Genomic DNA, 20,301 nt, shown 5'->3' with positions numbered 1-20,301 from the left:
TCTGATGGCCGCGGGTTCTGACCCGTGTGCAAAGTTTCAAGAGTTTTCGAGCACGTTAAGGGCCCCAAAAGTGCCCAAAAGGTAGTAAAATAATAATTATTATAATAATAATAATAGTAAAGAAAAATAATCCCAAGGAAAACAATAGGGCCTTCGCCCTTTCAGGGCTTGGGCCCTAATAATCCTTAGGAAAACAATAGGGCCTTCGCCCTTTCAGGGCTTGGGCCCTAAATATAGCTGCGAGCAGCGATTGCGGGCCCAAGCCGGTGGCACCGCAACCCTGATGCCTTTAGTTACCCAAAGGCACCGGGATGGTGGTACCGCCGGCTTTGGCCCTTTATCGCTGCTCACAGCTATATTTATATTTAATATAAAGCCGGTGGCACCGCCACCTTGGTGCCTTTAGGTTTATTCTGTACGACGTGTAAAAACGTAACCCCCGCTTTGACTATCAAAAAGAAGTGTATTGTAGAGCTTGCATCAATGCGGACTCGATGCGCTGTGCGCTGTAACTCCATGTGGCTTTAAGCGCATCATTCTCCACTCGGGATGCGCATAAGCGTTTTGTGCCACACTGTACTGAGCCTTTCATATCATAATGCAGTGACGCAATGACAGATTATTAATTGCCTTTCTTGTTCTGTTCCATCTATTATATGTTGATAATAGATAGGACAGAGCACTAAAAACCTCAAACAAAGCACTAAAAACTTAAGCTGTTTGCTGTGTAGTCTGAGAATGAGCTGTTTGATTTGCACCCTCTTCCTCTTCACTGTCCTCCGTAAAAACCAGCTATCCAGGTCCATGTTGTTCTAGAAAGTTTGTATGTTGCTGCCTCAATTAACATCTCTGCTATACATTTAAAACATGGCTATATCTGAAATAATTTATCTTTTTGATTTTTGTCATCTTGTTTTTCATGAATATTTTACAACAATACAAAGAGCAATGTGTATTTTCCATTAATATAGTTTGTAATGGCTTTTTTTGTCATAGATTATAATCATATATTTTTTGGATTTGTTATTTATCTTTATAATGAAGTTGTCTGTATTAAGTAGATTGTGTTTAACACACAAGAGTGATTTATTAGTTCAACACATAGTTATAGAAATTCTACTTTATCTAAAAAAACCCTGCACTTTATACACACACACACATAAATACATGTAAATAAAAATACCAAAAAAAAACATCAAATGTGTTTTTAGTCAGAGTATTATTTTATACAGAAACAAATATTTGTAATTCAGATAAGAATGAAGTTAGTGTTTTAAAATCTTAAGGAAAGCAAATATATTGAAATATAGCACATGAATTTTAAATTCATTCAACTTCAATTACAAATACAATCTTACTTTTATTTAAAGCAAACTATACATTTAAAAGATGGGGGTTATATGCCTATTTTGTCATTTAAAAATATTGTTATGCAAAAAGACAAGGACTTAGAGACAAGGACTTGTAGGAAAAATCACAGCCAGCCAAGGACTTGTAGGAAAAATCACAGCCAGCCACACACACACACATAAACACAGACAACAGCCCTCCCCTCCCCACACAGACACACACACACAGAGAGAGAGAGAGAGAGAATCGCAGGGGAAATAAATCCATTCCAACTACAATATCTGACTTTCTGTTGCTCAGAGCGAATGACTTTAAATTGGAAAGTTGATCGGCTTGACGAGAACAATATACGTGGTAAGTTTTGTAACTGTAGGTAAATTGAGCAAAGTTATAACACACTTTATGTGTCCTTTTTTAGTCATGAAATTCATTTCCTCGCCACGGCCAGACCGTTCGAGATATCAAAAATCCGTCCGGAATTGAGCATCCTCAATGTCTTGACTTCATGCACAGCGAGTTTGGTTGTGATTGGTAAACACATGCATTGTGATTTGATGTATTTCTCCTAGGACAATTATTCAAACAACCCATAATTCATAATTCATAAATAACTTCCATTTGAACTGTCATAAAACTTAGAGCACGAAAGTTGTTTGGCCTGATGTGATCTATAATTGTACCGAGTTTCATATTAATTCATGCAAGTGTGTTTGATTTATGGTCAAATGTTCGAATCCCAGTCCAGGGGGCGCTGTCGAGCCGCCCTGCCACGCCCGGTTACCAGCTTCAGCCCGGCCCTGATGGCCATGGGTTCTGACTCGTGTGCAAAGTTTCAAGAGTTTTCGAGGATGTTAAGGCCCCCGAAAATGCCAGAGAAGTCGCACACAGCAAATAAAGGGTTAAAATTAACCTGACAGGCGCCCCTCCTCTCACTCACACAGAGGGACACTGAGACACTGGCAAAATTCTGAGATTTTCTCTACATTCAAACAAACATATCTGAATTTCTGTGGGTCCTAGCTAATGAGTGTCAATTAGAAAGTTGTCCGGCTCGAGGAGTACAATATACATACCGATATTTGTAACTGTAGATAAAACTAACAACCCCACTTTTGTCAAAAGGTGGCGCTACTGAGCCCTCACCACGCCCGTTTCTGCAACTTTGCACATGTCTACTGGCTAATAAATGTGATGTGTCTGTCGAGTTTCATGCAATTTAAAGCATGCTAAGGGTCTCAAAAGCATCCTAAAAGAATGGTAAAGTTTGATGCGTCGCCACGGCAACAGTTTCAAAGATATCAAGAATCCATTCACAGGTCTACATCTGCCCTATGTTTACATTATACAGATGAAGTTTGAAGCAAATCGGGTAAAAATAAAAGGGTGATTTCAAAGCATTTTGAAAGTGACACACTTCCTGCTGCCAGTTGGTGGCGCTATAACTTTGACTCACAATAGTCACATCCATGTGATCGTCCTCTACAGCGAACACACTGCTGAAGTTTCATCAAGATCAGTTAATGTATGCTGAAGTTATAACACACTTCCTGTTTCACGTTTCTCGCCATGATTTCATTTCCTCGCCACGGACAAATCGTTTGAGATATCAAAAATCCCCTCGCAAACTTTCATCCTCAATGTCTTGACTTCACGCTGACCGAGTTTCGTCGAATTTGGATCAAAGCTCTAGGAGGAGTATTTCAAATACCATTGCGAGCGTTTTACAAACAAACCTCAATAGCCGACTTCCTGTTGGGCTGGGGTAAAAAGTAAGAGCGCGAGGTATAGATGAAACGATGTGATCAACATGTGTACCGAGTTTCATATTATTACATGCAAGCGTGTTTGAGTTATGGACCGAGTGTTCGGACCCCATTCCAGGGGGCGCTGACGAGCCCCCCTGCCACGCCCAGGTACCAGCTTCAGCCCGGCTCTGATGGCCGCGGGTTCTGACCCGTGTGCAAAGTTTCAAGAGTTTTTGAGCATGTTAAGGGCTCCAAAAGTGCCAAAAAGGTAGTAAAATAATAATACTAAAGAAAAATAATCCTTAGGAAAACAATAGGGCCTTCGCCCTTTCAGGGCTTGGGCCCTAAATATAGCTGCGAGCAGCGATGGCGGGCCCAAGCCGGTGGCACCGCAACCCTGATGCCTTTAGTTACCTAAAGGCACCGGGATGGTGGTACCGCCGGCTTTGGCCCTTTATCGCTGCTCACAGCTATATTTATATTTAATATAAAGCCGGTGGCACCGCCACCTTGGTGCCTTTAGGGTTATTCTGTATGACGTGCAAAAACGTAACCCCCACTTTGACTGTCGAAAAGAAGTGTATTGTAGAGCTTGCATCAATGCGGACTCGATGCGCTGTGCGCTGTAACTCCATGTGGCTTTAAGCGCATCATTCTCCACTCGGGATGCGCATAAGCGTTTTGTGCCACACTGTACTGAGCCTTTCATATCATAATGCAATGACAGATTATTAATTGCCTTTCTTGTTCTGTTCTATCTATTATGTGTTGATAAAAGATAGGATAGAGCACTAAAAACCTCAAACAAAGCACTAAAAACTTAAGCTGTTTGCTGTGTAGTCTGAGAATGAGCTGTTTGATTTGCACCCTCTTCCTATTCACTGTCCTCCATAAAAACAGGCTATTCAGGTCCATGTTGTTCTAGAAAGTTTGTATGTTGCTGCCTCATTTAACATCTCTGCTATACATTTAAAACATGTTGTCTCAATTTTATAGCAGCCATGGCTCTATCTAAAATAATTTATCTTTTTGATTTTTGTTATCTTGTTTTTCATGAATGTATTTTACAACAATACAAAGAGCAATGTGTATTTACCACTAATATAGTTTGTAATGGCTTTTTTTGTCATAGATTATAATCATATATTTTTTTGGATTTGTTATTTATCTTTATAATGAAGTTGTCTGTATTAAGTAGATTGTGTTTAACACACACAAGAGTGCCACCAAACACAGCTCTAAAAAACTTGACACAATCCATCATTCAGCCATCCGTTTTGCCACTAATGCACCCTATCACACTCATCACTGCGACCTGTATAAACTGGTGGGTTGGCCCTCCCTTCATACCCGGCGGCTCCATCATTGGTTTCTCTTCATATATAAGACAATTCTGGGCAAGGCACCTCTCTATTTGTCATCCCTATTTCATGCCGCTCATACAGTGGTGGAATGTAACGAAGTACAAATACTTCGTTACTTTACTTAAGTACATTTTTCACGTATCTTTACTTTACTTAAGTACAATAAATAGTGCCTACTTTTTACTTTTACTTCGTTACATTTTGCAGCAATTATTATACTTTCTACTCCACTACATTTCTACAACTTCTGTTACATTTTCGTTACATTTTCTGATCAGTTTTTCCCCTGCCAAAACGTAATCTGACCGTCCGTTCGTTCCACGTTTGTCTCACCAGTGACGTTTGGTTGCCATAGATACAGTATATCAACCCGGTCACACTAAATGCGTCTCACACGCAGTGTGTTTATCATGCAACTCATACGCGAAAATTAGTTTTTACGTGCATAGGAAACACACCGTGTGTAATATATGTTTGGTTTGGTTATATGGCAAGCCAAGAGGTTCAGAATTACACCATTAATGAATCGCGTGTACTGCCAAACATAGTTATTAACATATAGTAAGGATAAGCATGATATTGCCTAATTGCAAGCTTGTTTCAGAAATGGTGACATTTTTTTCCATCATTATTGAACATCATTATAGGAGTAGGCTATTAGGTTGAATGAGTTAGAATTAAATGTTTTATTAATCATTAGAAAATAGACATTAAGAGAATAAATTGTTATGCAAGTACTTTTACTTTTAATACTTAAAGTACATTTAAAATAAAGTACTTTTTACTTTTTACTTAAGTATGGTTGTCATTGTGTTACTTCTACTTTTACTAAAGTAAATATTTATCTGGGTATTTGTACTTTTACTTAAGTACTGAGATTCAGTACTTCCTCCACCACTGCGCTCATAACACCTATCACACAAGATCAAGTAATTTGATTAAATTTAGTATCCCCCCTACTTCTACTACCTTTGGACATAATGCCTTCCGCTTTGCATCAGTACACGACTGGAACATACTACAAAATACCCTGAAACTTACATCTCTGATCCCAATCTCCACCTTTAAGCAAAACCTCGAAAGTTACATAGTTGACTCTTGTTCCTGCTGACAATCATGAACCATATTTACACACTTATTTAAGCACTCTATTCGTTTTCTTTTTCCTCTTTGTTGTCTTTTTTATTTTTATTTAGCTGCTTGTTCTAAGTGTTATGTGTTTGACTATGTACAGCTGTACATTATGTTCTTATTTTTTCCTGTAGCCTCTTGGCCAGGTCATGTTTGTAAATGAGAAGTGGTTCTCAAACATTTTACCTGGATAAATAAAGGTTAAAAAAAAAAGAAAAAAAAGAGTGATTTATCAGTTCAACACATAGTTATAGAAATTCTACTTTATCTAAAAAAACCTGCACTTTATACACACACACACACACACACATACATAAATACATGTAAATAAAAATACAAAAAGAAACATCAAATGTGTTTTTAGTCAGAGTATTATTTTATACAGAAACAAATATTTGTAATTCAGAAAAGAATGAAGTTAGTGTTTTAAAGTCTTAAGGAAAACAAATATATTGAAATATAGCACAAGAATTTTAAATTCATTCAGCTTCAATTACAAATACAATCTTACTTTTATTTAAAGCAAACTATACATTTAAAAGATGGGGGTTATATGCCTATTTTGTCATTTAAAAAAAATACAAAATTGTTATGCAAAAAGACAAGGACTTAGAGACAAGGACTTATAGGAAAAATCGCAGCCAGCCACACTGTGTGGTTCAAACATACATAAACACAGACAACAGCCCTCCCCTCCCCCCACACACACACACACACATGGACACACACACACACACACAAACACAGACAACAGCCCTCCCCTCCCCACACAGACACACACACCCACACAGAGAGAGAGAGAGAGAGAGAGAGAGTGAATCGCAGGGGAAATAAATCCATTCAAACTACAATATCTGACTTTCTGTTGCTCAGAGCGAATGACTTTAAATTGGAAAGTTGATCGGCTTGACGAGAACAATATACGTGGAAAGTTTTGTAACTGTAGGTAAAATGAGCAAAGTTATAACACACTTTATGTGTCCTTTTTTAGTCATAAAATTCATTTCCTCGTCACGGCCAGACCGTTCGAGATATCAAAAAACCGTCCGGAATTGAGCATCCTCAATGTCTTGACTTCATGCACACCGAGTTTGGTTGTGATTGGTAAACACATGCGTTGTAATTTGATCTATTTCTCCTAGGAGAATTATTCAAACAACCCATAATTCCCAACTTCCTTCTTAAAACTTAGAGCACGAAAGTTGTTTGGCCTGATGTGATCTTTAATTGTACCGAGTTTCATATTAATTCATGCAAGTGTGTTTGATTTATGGACAAATTTTCGAATCCCAGTCCAGGGGGCGCTGCCGAGCCGCCCTGCCACGCCCGGTTACCAGCTTCAGCCCGGCCCTGATGGCCATGGGTTCTGACCCGTGTGCAAAGTTTCAAGAGTTTTAGAGGATGTTAAGGCCCCCGAAAATGCCAGAGAAGTTGCACACAGCAAATAAAGGGTTAAAATTAACCTGACAGGCGCCCCTCCTCTCACTCACACAGAGAGACACTGAGAGACTGGCAAAATTCTGAGATTTTCTCTACATTCAAACAAACATATCTGACTTTCTGTGGGTCCTAGCTAATGAGTGTCAATTAGAAAGTTGTCCGGCTCGAGGAGTACAATATACATACTGATTTTTGTAACTGTAGATAAAACTAACAACCCCACTTTTGTCAAAAGGTGGCGCTACTGAGCCCTCACCACACCCGTTTCTGAAACGTTGCACATGTCTACTGGCTAATAAATGTGATGTGTCTGTCGAGTTTCATGCAATTTGAAGCATGCTAAGAGTCTCAAAAGCATCCTAAAAGAATGGTAAAGTTTGATGCGTTGCCACGGCAACAGTTTCAAAGATATCAAGAATCCATTTACAGGTCTTCATCTGCCATGTATTTGCATTATACAGATGAAGTTTGAAGCAAATCGAGTTAAAATTAGAGGGTGATTTCAAAGCATTTTGAAAATGACACACTTCCTGCTGCCAGTTGGTGGCGCTATAACTTTGACTCGCAATAGTCACATCCATGTGATCGTCCTCTTACAGCGAACACACTGCTGAAGTTTCATCAAGATCGGTTGATGTGTGCTGAAGTTATGATACACTTCCTGTTTCACGTTTCTCGCCATAATTTTGTTTCCTCGCCACGGCCAAACCGTTCGAGATATCAAAAATCCCCTCGCAAACTTTCATCCTCAATGTCTTGACTTCACGCTGACCGAGTTTCGTCGAATTTGGATCAAAGCTCTAGGAGGAGTATTAAAAATTCCATTGCGAGTGTTTTACGAACAACCCTAAATAGCCGACTTCCTGTTGGGCTGGGGTAAAAAGTAAAAGCGCGAGGTATAGATGAAACGATGAGATCAACATGTGTACCGAGTTTCATATTATTACATGCAAGCGTGTTTGATTTATGGACCAAGTGTTCGGACCCCGTTCCAGGGGGCGCTGTCGAGCCCCCCTGCCACGCGCGGGTACCATCTTCAGCCCGGCCCTGATGGCCGCGGGTTCTGACCCGTGTGCAAAGTTTCAAGAGTTTTCGAGCATGTTAAGGGCCCCAAAAGTGCCCGAATAGTCGTTAGAAAAATAAAATAAAAATATAGCTGCGAGCAGCGATGGCGGGCCCAAGCCGGTGGCACCGCAACCCCTGGCTCCTTTAGTTACCTAAAGGCACCGGGGTGGCGGTGCCGAAGGCTTTGGCCCTTTCATGATTAAATGTTAAGACGGCTTGCCATAGTCTGTCATTTTGACTAGTCACAATTATGTTACAGATATCTTAAATGATAATACAAACTATCCAAAATGTAATTACGAATAGACAGAAAGACATTGTTGATATCTACAATGTTAATTTCCGGATAGGCAAACTTAGCTTTTAAATGTTAAAAGGGCTTGCCATACACGGACGTAGGCTCAGAGAGAGTCTCACCATATTCAAACCAAAATATCTGACTTCCTCTTGGTCTGAGCTAATGACTATGAATTAGAAAGTTGTCTGGCTTGAGGAGTACAATGTATATAACGATTTTTGTAACTGTAGATAAAAATAACAACCCCACTTTTGTCAAAAGGTGGCGCTATTTAGTCCCTGCACCATGCCCGTTTCTGAAACTTTGCACATGTCTACTGGCTAATAAATGTGATGTGTCTGTTGAGTTTCATGCAATTTCAAGCATGCTAAGAGTCTCAAAAGCATCCTAAAATAATTTCAAAGTTTGAAGCTTTGCCACGGCAACAGTTTAAAAGATATCAAGAATCCATTCCCAGGTCTACATCTACCGTATGTTTACATTATACAGATGAAGTTTTTCATCTGTTTTTCATCATTATACAGATGAAGTTTTTCATTCATATTATTACATGCAAGCGTGTTTGATTTATGGACCAAGTTTTCGGACCCCGTTCCATGGGGCGCTGTCTAGCCCCCCTGCCACGCCTAGGTACCATCTTCAGCCCGGGCCTGATGGCTGTGGGATATGACCTGTGTGCAAAGTTTCAAGAGTTTTCAAACCCGATAAGGGCCTCAAAAGCCATTAAGAGTCTCAAAATCATCAAAAAAAAAGAATTTTAAAGTTTGATGCGTTGCCACGGCAACAGTATCAAAGATATCAAGAATCCATTCACAGGTCTTCATCTGCCATGTATTTACATTATACAGATGAAGTTTGAAGCAAATCGGGTAAAAATAGGAGGTTGATTTCAAAGCATTTTGAAAGTGACACACTTCCTGCTGCCAGTTGGTGGCGCTATAACTTTGACTCGAAATAGTCACATCCATGTGATCGTCCTCTTACAGCGAACACACTGATGAAGTTTCATCAAGATATGTTAATGTATGCTGAAGTTATAACACACTTCCTGTTTCACGTTTCTCGCCATAATTTCGTTTCCTCGCCACGGCCAAACCGTTTGAGATATCAAAAATCCCCTCACAAACTTTCATCCTCAATGTCTTGACTTCCTGCACACCGAGTTTGGTTGTTATTGGTAAACACATGCGTTGTAATTTGATGTATTTCTCCTAGGACAACTATTCAAACAACCCATAATTCTCAACTTCCATTTTAATTGTCGTAAAACTTAGAGCACGAAAGTTGTTTGGCCTGATGTGATATATAATTGTACCGAGTTTCATATTAATTCACGCAAGTGTGTTTGATTTATGGACAAATGTTCGAATCCCAGTCCAGGGGGCGCTGTCGAGCCGCCCTGCCACACCCGATGACCAGCTTCAGCCCGGCCCTGATGGCCATGGGTTCTAACCCGTGTGCAAAGTTTCAAGAGTTTTAGAGGATGTTAAGGCCCCCGAAAATGCCAGAGAAGTCGCACACAGCAAATAAAGGGTTAAAATTAACCTGACAGGTGCCCCTCCTCTCACTCACACAGAGAGACACTGAGAGACTGGCAAAATTCTAAGATTTTCTCTACATTCAAACAAAGATATCTGACTTTCTGTGGGTCCTAGCTAATGAGTGTCAATTAGAAAGTTGTCCGGCTCGAGGAGTACAATATACATACCGATTTTTGTAACTCTAGTTAAAACTAACAACCCCACTTTTGTCAAAAGGTGGTGCTACTGAGCCCTCACCACACCCGTTTCTGAAACTTTGCACATGTCTACTGGCTAATAAATGTGATGTGTCTGTCGAGTTTCATGCGATTTGAAGCATGCTAAGGGTCTCAAAAGCATCCTAAAAGAATGGTAAAGTTTGATGCGTTGCCACGGCAACAGTTTAAAAGATATCAAGAATCCATTCACAGGTCTACATCTGCCGTATATTTACATTATACAGATTAAGTTTGAAGCAAATCGGGTAAAAATAAAAGGGTGATTTCAAAGCATTTTGAAAGTGACACACTTCCTGCTGCCAGTTGGTGGCGCTATAACTTTGACTCACAATAGTCACATCCATGTGATCGTCCTCTTACAGCGAACACACTGCTGAAGTTTCATCAAGATCAGTTAATGTATGCTGAAGTTATAACACACTTCCTGTTTCACGTTTCTCGCCATAATTTCGTTTCCTCGCCACGGCCAAACCGTTCGAGATATCAAAAATCCCCTCGCAAACTTTCATCCTCAATGCCTTGACTTCATGCTGACCGAGTTTCGTGCCGTGTGTTTGAATTCTCTAGGAGGAGTATTGCACATTCCATTGCGAGCGTTTTACAAACAAACCTCAATAGCCGACTTCCTGTTGGGCTGGGGTAAAAAGTAAGAGTGTGAGGTATATATGAACGACGAGATCAACATGTGTACCGAGTTTCATATTATAACATGCAAGCGTGTTTGAGTTATGGACCAATTGTTCGGACCCCGTTCCAGGGGGCGCTGTCTAGCCCCCCTGCCACACCCAGGTACCATCTTCAGCCCGGCTCTGATGGCTGTGGGATCTGACCTGTGTGCAAAGTTTCAAGAGTTTTCAAACCCGTTAAGGGCCCCAAAAGCCGCTAAGAGTCTCAAAATCATCAAAAAAAAAGAATTTTAAAGTTTGATGCGTTGCCACGGCAACAGTATCAAAGATATCAAGAATCCATTCACAGGTCTTCATCTGCTATGTATTTACATTATACAGATTAAGTTTGAAGCAAATCGGGTAAAAATAAGAGGGTGATTTCAAAGCATTTTGAAAGTGACACACTTCCTGCTGCCAGTTGGTGGCGCTATAACTTTGACTCACAATATTCACATCCATGTGATCGTCCTCTTACAGCAAACAAACTGCTGAAGTTTCATCAAGATATGTTAATGTATGCTGAAGTTCTGACACACTTCCTGTTTCACGATTATCGCCATAAGTTCGTTTCCTCGCCACGGCCAAACCGTTCGAGATATCAAAAATCCCCTCGCAAACTTTCATCCTCAATGCCTTGACTTCATGCTGACCGAGTTTCGTGCCGTGTGTTTGAATTCTCTAGGAGGAGTACTTCAAATTTCATTGCGAGTGTTTTATGAACAACCCTAAATAACCGACTTCCTGTTGGGCTGGGGTAAAAAGTAATAGTTTGAGGTATATATGAACGATGAGATCAACATGTGTACCGAGTTTCATATTATTACATGCAAGCGTGTTTGAGTTATGGACCAAGTTTTCGGACCCCGTTCCAGGGGGCGCTGTCTAGCCCCCCTGCCACGCCCGGGTACCATCTTCAGCCCAGCCCTGATGGCCGCGGATTCTGACCCGTGTGCAAAGTTTCAAGAGTTTTTGAGCATGTTAAGGGCCCCAAAAGTGCCCAAATAGTCGTATAAATAATAATAATAATAATAATAATCGTTAGGAAAACAATAGGGCCTTCGCCCTTTCAGGGCTTGGGCCCTAAAAAAAAAATAATCGGAAGGAAAACAATAGGGCCTTCGCCCTTTCAGGGCTTGGGCCCTAATAATCGTTAGGAAAACAATAGGGCCTTCGCCCTTTCAGGGCTTGGGCCCTAATAATCGGAAGGAAAACAATAGGGCCTTCGCCCTTTCAGGGCTTGGGCCCTAATAATAAATATAGCTGCGAGCAGCGATGGCGGGCCCAAGCCGGTGGCACCGCAACCGCGGCTCCTTTAGTTACCTAAAGGCACCGGGGTGGCGGTGCCAAAGGCTTTGGCCCTTTCATGATTAAATGTTAAAACGGCTTGCCATAGTCTGTCATTTTGACTAGTCACAATTATGTTACAGATATCTTAAATGATAATACAAACTATCCAAAATGTAATTACGACTAGACAGAAAGACATTGTTGATATCTAGAATGTTAATTTCCGGATAGGCAAACTTAGCTTTTAAATGTTAAAAGGGCTTGCCATACACGGACGTAGGCTCAGAGAGAGTCTCACCATATTCAAACCAAAATATCTGACTTCCTCTTGGTCTGAGCTAATGACTATGAATTAGAAAGTTGTCTGGCTTGAGGAGTACAATGTATATAACGATTTTTGTAACTGTAGATAAAAATAACAACCCCACTTTTGTCAAAAGGTGGCGCTATTTAGTCCCTGCACCATGCCCGTTTCTGAAACTTTGCACATGTCTACTGGCTAATAAATGTGATGTGTCTGTTGAGTTTCATGCAATTTCAAGCATGCTAAGAGTCTCAAAAGCATCCTAAAATAATTTCAAAGTTTGAAGCTTTGCCACGGCAACAGTTTAAAAGATATCAAGAATCCATTCACAGGTCTACATCTACCGTATGTTTACATTATACAGATGCATTTTTTCATCTGTTTTTCATCGTTATACAGATGAAGTTTTTCATCTGTTTACATTATACAGATGAAGTTTTTCATTCATATTATTACATGCAAGCGTGTTTGATTTATGGACCAAGTTTTCGGACCCCGTTCCAGGGGGCGCTGTCTAGCCCCCCTGCCACGCCTAGGTACCATCTTCAGCCCAGGCCTGATGGCTGTGGGATATGACCTGTGTGCAAAGTTTCAAGAGTTTTCAAACCCGTTAAGGGCCTCAAAAGCCATTAAGAGTCTCAAAATCATCAAAAAAAAAGAATTTTAAAGTTTGATGCGTTGCCACGGCAACAGTATCAAAGATATCAAGAATCCATTCACAGGTCTTCATCTGCCATGTATTTACATTATACAGATGAAGTTTGAAGCAAATCGGGAAAAATAAGAGGTTGATTTCAAAGCATTTTGAAAGTGACACACTTCCTGCTGCCAGTTGGTGGCGCTATAACTTTGACTCAAAATAGTCACATCCATGTGATCGTCCTCTTACAGCGAACACACTGATGAAGTTTTATCAAGATATCTTAATGTATGCTGAAGTTATAACACACTTCCTGTTTCACGTTTCTCGCCATAATTTCGTTTCCTCGCCACGGCCAAACCGTTTGAGATATCAAAAATCCCCTCACAAACTTTCATCCTCAATGTCTTGACTTCTTGCACACCGAGTTTGGTTGTGATTGGTAAACACATGCGTTGTAATTTGATGTATTTCTCCTAGGACAACTATTCAAACAACCCATAATTCTCAACTTCCATTTTAATTGTCGTAAAACTTAGAGCACGAAAGTTGTTTGGCCTGATGTGATCTATAATTGTACCGAGTTTCATATTAATTCACGCAAGTGTGTTTGATTTATGGACAAATGTTCGAATCCCAGTCCAGGGGGCGCTGTCGAGCCGCCCTGCCACGCCCGATGACCAGCTTCAGCCCGGCCCTGATGGCCATGGGTTCTGACCCGTGTGCAAAGTTTCAAGAGTTTTAGAGGATGTTAAGGCCCCCGAAAATGCCAGAGAAGTCGCACACAGCAAATAAAGGGTTAAAATTAACCTGACAGGCGCCCCTCCTCTCACTCACACAGAGAGACACTGAGAGACTGGCAAAATTCTAAGATTTTCTCTACATTCAAACAAAGATATCTGACTTTCTGTGGGTCCTAGCTAATGAGTGTCAATTAGAAAGTTGTCCGGCTCGAGGAGTACAATATACATACCGATTTTTGTAACTCTAGTTAAAACTAACAACCCCACTTTTGTCAAAAGGTGGTGCTACTGAGCCCTCACCACGCCCGTTTCTGAAACTTTGCACATGTCTACTGGCTAATAAATGTGATGTGTCTGTCGAGTTTCATGCAATTTGAAGCATGCTAAGGGTCTCAAAAGCATCCTAAAAGAATAATAAAGTTTGATGCGTTGCCACGGCAACAGTTTAAAAGATATCAAGAATCCATTCACAGGTCTACATCTGCCGTATATTTACAATATACAGATTAAGTTTGAAGCAAATCGGGTAAAAATAAAAGGGTGATTTCAAAGCATTTTGAAAGTGACACACTTCCTGCTGCCAGTTGGTGGCGCTATAACTTTGACTCACAATAGTCACATCCATGTGATCGTCCTCTTACAGCGAACACACTGCTGAAGTTTCATCAAGATCAGTTAATGTATGCTGAAGTTATAACACACTTCCTGTTTCACGTTTCTCGCCATAATTTTGTTTCCTCGCCACGGCCAAACCGTTCGAGATATCAAAAATCCCCTCGCAAACTTTCATCCTCAATGCCTTGACTTCATGCTGACCGAGTTTCGTGCCGTGTGTTTGAATTCTCTAGGAGGAGTATTGCACATTCCATTGCGAGCGTTTTACAAACAAACCTCAATAGCCGACTTCCTGTTTGGCTGGGGTAAAAAGTAAGAGCGTGAGGTATAGATGAAACGATGAGATCAACATGTGTACCGAGTTTCATATTATTACATGCAAGCGTGTTTGATTTATGGACCAAGTGTTCGGACCCCGTTCCAGGGGGCGCTGTCTAGCCCCCCTGCCACACCCAGGTACCATCTTCAGCCCGGCTCTGATGGCTGTGGGATCTGACCTGTGTGCAAAGTTTCAAGAGTTTTCAAACCCGTTAAGGGCCCCAAAAGCCGCTAAGAGTCTCAAAATCATAAAAAAAAGAATTTTAAAGTTTGATGCGTTGCCACGGCAACAGTATCAAAGATATCAAGAATCCATTCACAGGTCTTCATCTGCTATGTATTTACATTATACAGATTAAGTTTGAAGCACATCGGGTAAAAATAAAAGGGTGAGTTCAAAGCATTTTGAAAGTGACACACTTCCTGCTACCAGTTGGTGGCGCTATAACTTTGACTCACAATAGTCACATCCATGTGATCGTCCTCTTACAGCGAACATACTGCTGAAGTTTCATCAAGATCAGTTAATGTATGCTGAAGTTATAACACACTTCCTGTTTCACGTTTCTCGCCATAATTTCGTTTCCTCGCCATGGCCAAACCGTTCGAGATATCAAAAATCCCCTCGCAAACTTTCATCGTCAATGCCTTGACTTCATGCTGACCGAGTTTCGTGCCGTGAGTTTGAATTCTCTAGGAGTAGTACTTCAAATTCCATTGCGAGTGTTTTATGAACAACCCTAAATAACCGACTTCCTGTTGGGCTGGGGTAAAAAGTAATAGTATGAGGTATATATGAACGATGAGATCTATATGTGCACCGAGTTTCATATTATTACATGCAAGCGTGTTTGATTTATGGACCAAGTTTTCGGACCCCGTTCCAGGGGGCGCTGTCTAGCCCCCCTGCCACGCCCGGGTACCATCTTCAGCCCGGCCCTGATGGCCGCGGGTTCTGACCCGTGTGCTAAGTTTCAAGAGTTTTTGAGCATGTTAAGGGCCCCAAAAGTGCCCGAATAGTCGTATAAATAATAATAATAATAATAAATATAGCTGCGAGCAGCGATGGCGGGCCCAAGCCGGTGGCACCGCCACCCCGGTTCCTTTAGTTACCTAAATGCACCCGGGTGGCGGTGCCGAATGCTTTGGCCCTTTTATGATTAAATGTTAAAACGGCTTGCCATACTCTGTCATTTCGACTAGTCACAATTATGTTACACACTCTAAAAAATAAGATGTTGTATTTAATTAATAAAGTTATGTCAACCGGTCCCACAAAACTTAGTTGCTTAAATGGAAAGGGTAATATACAATTAATCCTAACATAATGTTTTAAGTAAATCGTTCATAACTGTGTTAATTAAATGGAACAATGCACAATTATTTTGAATAAATGTAAATTATTGCCTTGCATTTAATGACTATAGCTTGAACTAACATGACCTGATTAAGTTAAATTTATTAAACAGAAGCTTAGCTATGTAGTCCATTTGTGTTGATTGTACTTAATGACTAGAACTTAGTTGCTGTTAAGTCAAGTCAAATTTATTTATATAGCGCATTTTACAATACAGATTGTATCAAAGCAGCTTCACAATGATAACATGAAATATACAACACAGATCAATAATATAAACTGTTAATAAAAATACCAAGTCACTTTAACTTTATTCACCTTTGGTTTTGAAATATTAGTCAAAGTAATTTTGATCTTCAATGTGCATTACTATAGCTGGCACTGTCATGACTGACACAATTATGCAAAGTAAGCAAAACTTACAAATGCAAAGTGTACAAATAAAATTGAAGACACCAACATAAATACACATAAAATGCAAATAGACTAATTTAAATTAATCAACTACAGTCTTGTCTGCTTATTCCAAACATTATTGATCACAGCTTTACCTCGTCCAGCAGCAGTCCAAAAATAAAGCAGCAGTCAACAAAAGGCCAGGTCCAGTCTTGCCTGGTGCAGGTGATTTTACTTATGCAGTTTGTTTTTGAGGACCTGCACTTTAGTGGAGAGCTTGTTCCCATCCATCCATTTCCATTAACACTTCCTGAAGAAATTCGAAAGTATCGCAGCTCCATGGGATAGCTCAAGTTTAAACAGTAGATCAAGCCAAACAGAACTGCACATCCATTTGTAACCTCTCTCAGATCTCGCAGCACTGTGCAGCCTTCAATGACGATGCCAACATCCTCAGGTGGATCTGTAGCATCTGCTCCATCATGTCGAACAACATAGAGACCCAAAGCCAGTTTCTCCATTTCCGTCATTGCATCAATACCAATATCCTCGATAGCCTATGACAAACAAAGAGACCCATTATTAATTATGCATATTTGACACTAGTAACAAACTAAAAAGATGTTGAACATTCCACCATTTTTTTATATTAAACTATGTTATTCCCTTAACTAAGATGAGTTGATGGATACCTCTCTCATCTCAGTGCTCAGTGCTCCTTAATAAGGCTGCCAGGCTTTTCATTTCAGTCCGTCGTACTTCAACACTGGGATTCTGTGGGAAACCAACAACTGATTTTGAACATTTTATTTGAGGAAACTGCCATTATCACATTGACAAATCTATTATGACCTTATTCTACCAAGTTTTTAATTAATTGATTTATGCAATTTTAATTAAATATCAATTGTAAATCTGTAGTTTATTTGTCATTAATTTGTCAACTGCGTGATATACACACTCATTCCATTTAAGGATGTTATTTTGAGAAAATAATTTCACTATTTAGCAAGCCCTAATTTACACAGATACCTCAAGTGTTTCTCAAGCTTATACCATTGACACATTGAAGGAGGCAGTATTGTTCAGTTTGAACTAAAATATACGCAATTGAATGGACAAATGAACAATTGCATCAGGCAATTCAGAAAAGCAGATTCAACATTTCACAAGCAGAATTACAGATGTACAACTGACATTTCATGATAAATCTGCACAGAATATAAAGCATCCTTTTCGTAAATTAAAAACATTTACAGAAATACCTCTATTTGTACAAATCATAGAATTTTGTATTTGTAATAGCAAGTCATATTTAGAGTAATTAGTTTTAATGTAGTAATTATGTTTAGATTAAATGTTAAACCCCCAGTGTCAGAGCCCAAAATACACCCAAAACACATACCTTGTCCATTTCCGCAATGATTACGTCGATATCGCGTCTTGCTTTTCCCCCCTTCTTTTTGAATACCCTCAATGGCTGGTTGGAGTAATGATCCAGTCGGGACATAAAGGTTGAGAACAGGGGGCTGTGGTGATGAGGGTGAATTCTGCATTTACCTGAAACGTATTAAAACACAAACTCAAGTTAAAACAAAATATGTCAAACTCTGTGGGCTACATCTGGCCGTGGTACAATTATATCCAGTTTGCCTCGATAGTGGCGCTGGCGTGGCCATAATAATAATATTAAGACAGCATAACAGTACCAGTTCTTAATTTTGGCCCTCTCTGTAACTTTGAGTTTGACACCCCTGGAAGGGAACATGAGTTTGCTTTTGGCTAAATGTTTTTAGTTGGAGGTTCAATGTGGGCTATCTGTAACCATTTTATATGAATGTTTGTGTAATGTGCATTGTAGGCCTAATATAGAGCAGAACAACCATATGCATGGATTCTTACGACATTGCCTCCAAACCTTTGTCAATTAAATATTACTCATTTGTTTAAAATTAATACCCTAATACAGTATTTAGACATTAATTACACATATTTAAATTAAATACAGATGATGAATAATACTTTACCTGGCTCTCAGAAAACAGGGCTGGCCATCTGTTTTTGAACTCTGCTATGAAGGGCATATCTTTAACGACTTCCTGTCTTCTATAGGCAAAGGTTCTTTCCATTTTACTTTTGATTAGCTGTTGATTGTTCTTCTTTTTCACCTCCAATATCAGTGCTTTCCTTTCTTCCTCAGGCATAACAGACAGACAGCAGCACTTATTTAATAAAGAGCTTAAAAAACAACAAAAACAATATTAGTTTAATACTATAGCCTACTGGAGCTAAAAAAAACATTAAAAAATAATATATCTAGGCCACGTGTTATGTTAAGCTAAAGTTAAATGTCAATAAAAAAGTTTAAAGCTAAATTACAACTAAACTAAAAAAAAACACACCAAATTCTCACTATTTCCACTTCTAACACACTTACTATGACAAGGATACATGCTAATGCTGTGTAAATTAAGCTAGCAAGAGATCGTTTTAAAAGGTGTGCATGCTCCTGCCGATCGACTGTCCTGCACAGTTTAAAACCTAATCAAACACACCTGAAGCAACCAATTAAGGTCTTCAGGATCACTTGAAAATTCAAGGCAGGTGTGTTTGATTAGAATTGGAGATGAACTGTGCAGGACAGTCGATCGGCAGGAGCAGGGTTGGGCACAAGTTTACAGCTAAGCGCAAAAAACATCATCTGTTGTCACAAATGTAAAATTGTAAAATATATTACAAAAAAAAAACATTCTACTTACCAAATAGTTTATGGATGATAATGGATTCAAAAGTTGCCCAAGGACAGGTGGAAAATGCTATTATCTTCTCGTGCATCATGTGCGAGATTGAATGTACGGAAAGCGCTTTGGGACAATCTTCAACCGCTAGTTGGTTTAAAATGATCTGGTTACGTTGGTTTAAATCTGTGACATTTTGTTGACTTGAAATATTATACTATTAATTTAATGCTATGAAACTCGCTTATTTTTACTGCATAAACATAATACTTTTAGTAATTTTACCATAAAACTAGTATTTAAATTAAACTACACGCATGCTTCATTTCTTAGAGTGCAGATATCTTAAATGATAATACAAACTATCCAAAATGTAATTACGAATAGACAGAAAGACGTTGTTGATATCTACAATGTTAATTCCGGACAGGCAAACTTAGCTTTTAAATGTTAAAAGGGCTTGCCATACAGGGACGTAGGCTCAGAGAGAGGCTCACCATATTCAAACCAAAATATCTGACTTCCTCTTGGTCCGAGCTAATGACTATGTATTAGAAAGTTGTCCGGCTTGAGGAGTACAATGTATATAGCGATTTTTGTAACTGTAGATAAAAATAACAACCCCACTTTTGTCAAAAGGTGGCGCTATTTAGTCCTTGCACAATGCCCGTTTCTGAAACTTTGCACATGTCTACTGGCTAATAAATTTGATGTATCTGTTGAGTTTCAAGCAATTTCAATTTCAATTTCAATTTGACTGTTGAAAAGAAGTGCGCCGATTAGATACTCAGGATCGGTATAGGCTCTGACACTGCCATCTTTGACGAGGCTGATTCAAATTCTATATTGTGCATATACTATTCTATGTTAGGCACAAAGGCACAAAAACTTTCTAAAGTACCATAAAGTTTTTGTGTACTGTATTATTAGTGTTCTGAAGCTATTATGTGATATAGAAATTAATATTTAAATAATTAAATTCAAGAACACAAACTTTTCCCTCTCTGCGCCTGTCAGTCATTCTCCATTCAGCATTCAAACAGCACGTCACATTCGGTTACAGTCAATGATGAAACGATCTTC

General features: G+C 39.5%; 1 protein-coding gene and 1 long non-coding RNA gene across 3 annotated transcripts in view; one reads left to right on the top strand and one right to left on the bottom strand.

Moving 5' to 3' along the window:
• Positions 1 to 20,301, top strand: part of snap47 (synaptosome associated protein 47) — a 253,313-nt gene that overhangs the window by 177,788 nt on the left and 55,224 nt on the right. The window lies entirely within an intron of this gene.
• Positions 16,655 to 19,553, bottom strand: LOC148981381 (uncharacterized). 2 transcript variants are annotated; one of them, XR_016168484.1, is made up of 5 exons: positions 19,240 to 19,553; positions 18,508 to 18,718; positions 17,886 to 18,040; positions 17,173 to 17,254; positions 16,655 to 17,037 (listed from the first exon to the last, which is right to left on the bottom strand). It is a non-coding gene; the product is annotated as an uncharacterized LOC148981381 (long non-coding RNA). The 2 variants fall into 2 exon arrangements; XR_016168485.1 differs by having other exon boundaries at positions 18,508 to 18,671.

The sequence above is a fragment of the Pimephales promelas genome, chromosome 5 (assembly GCF_988280905.1).
Source record: "Pimephales promelas chromosome 5, fPimPro1.hap1.1, whole genome shotgun sequence".
In the NCBI taxonomy this organism is placed as follows: domain Eukaryota; kingdom Metazoa; phylum Chordata; class Actinopteri; order Cypriniformes; family Leuciscidae; genus Pimephales; species Pimephales promelas.
The sequence above is the reverse complement of the archived record's forward strand: the minus strand, read 5'-3'. Positions and strand labels throughout refer to the sequence as shown.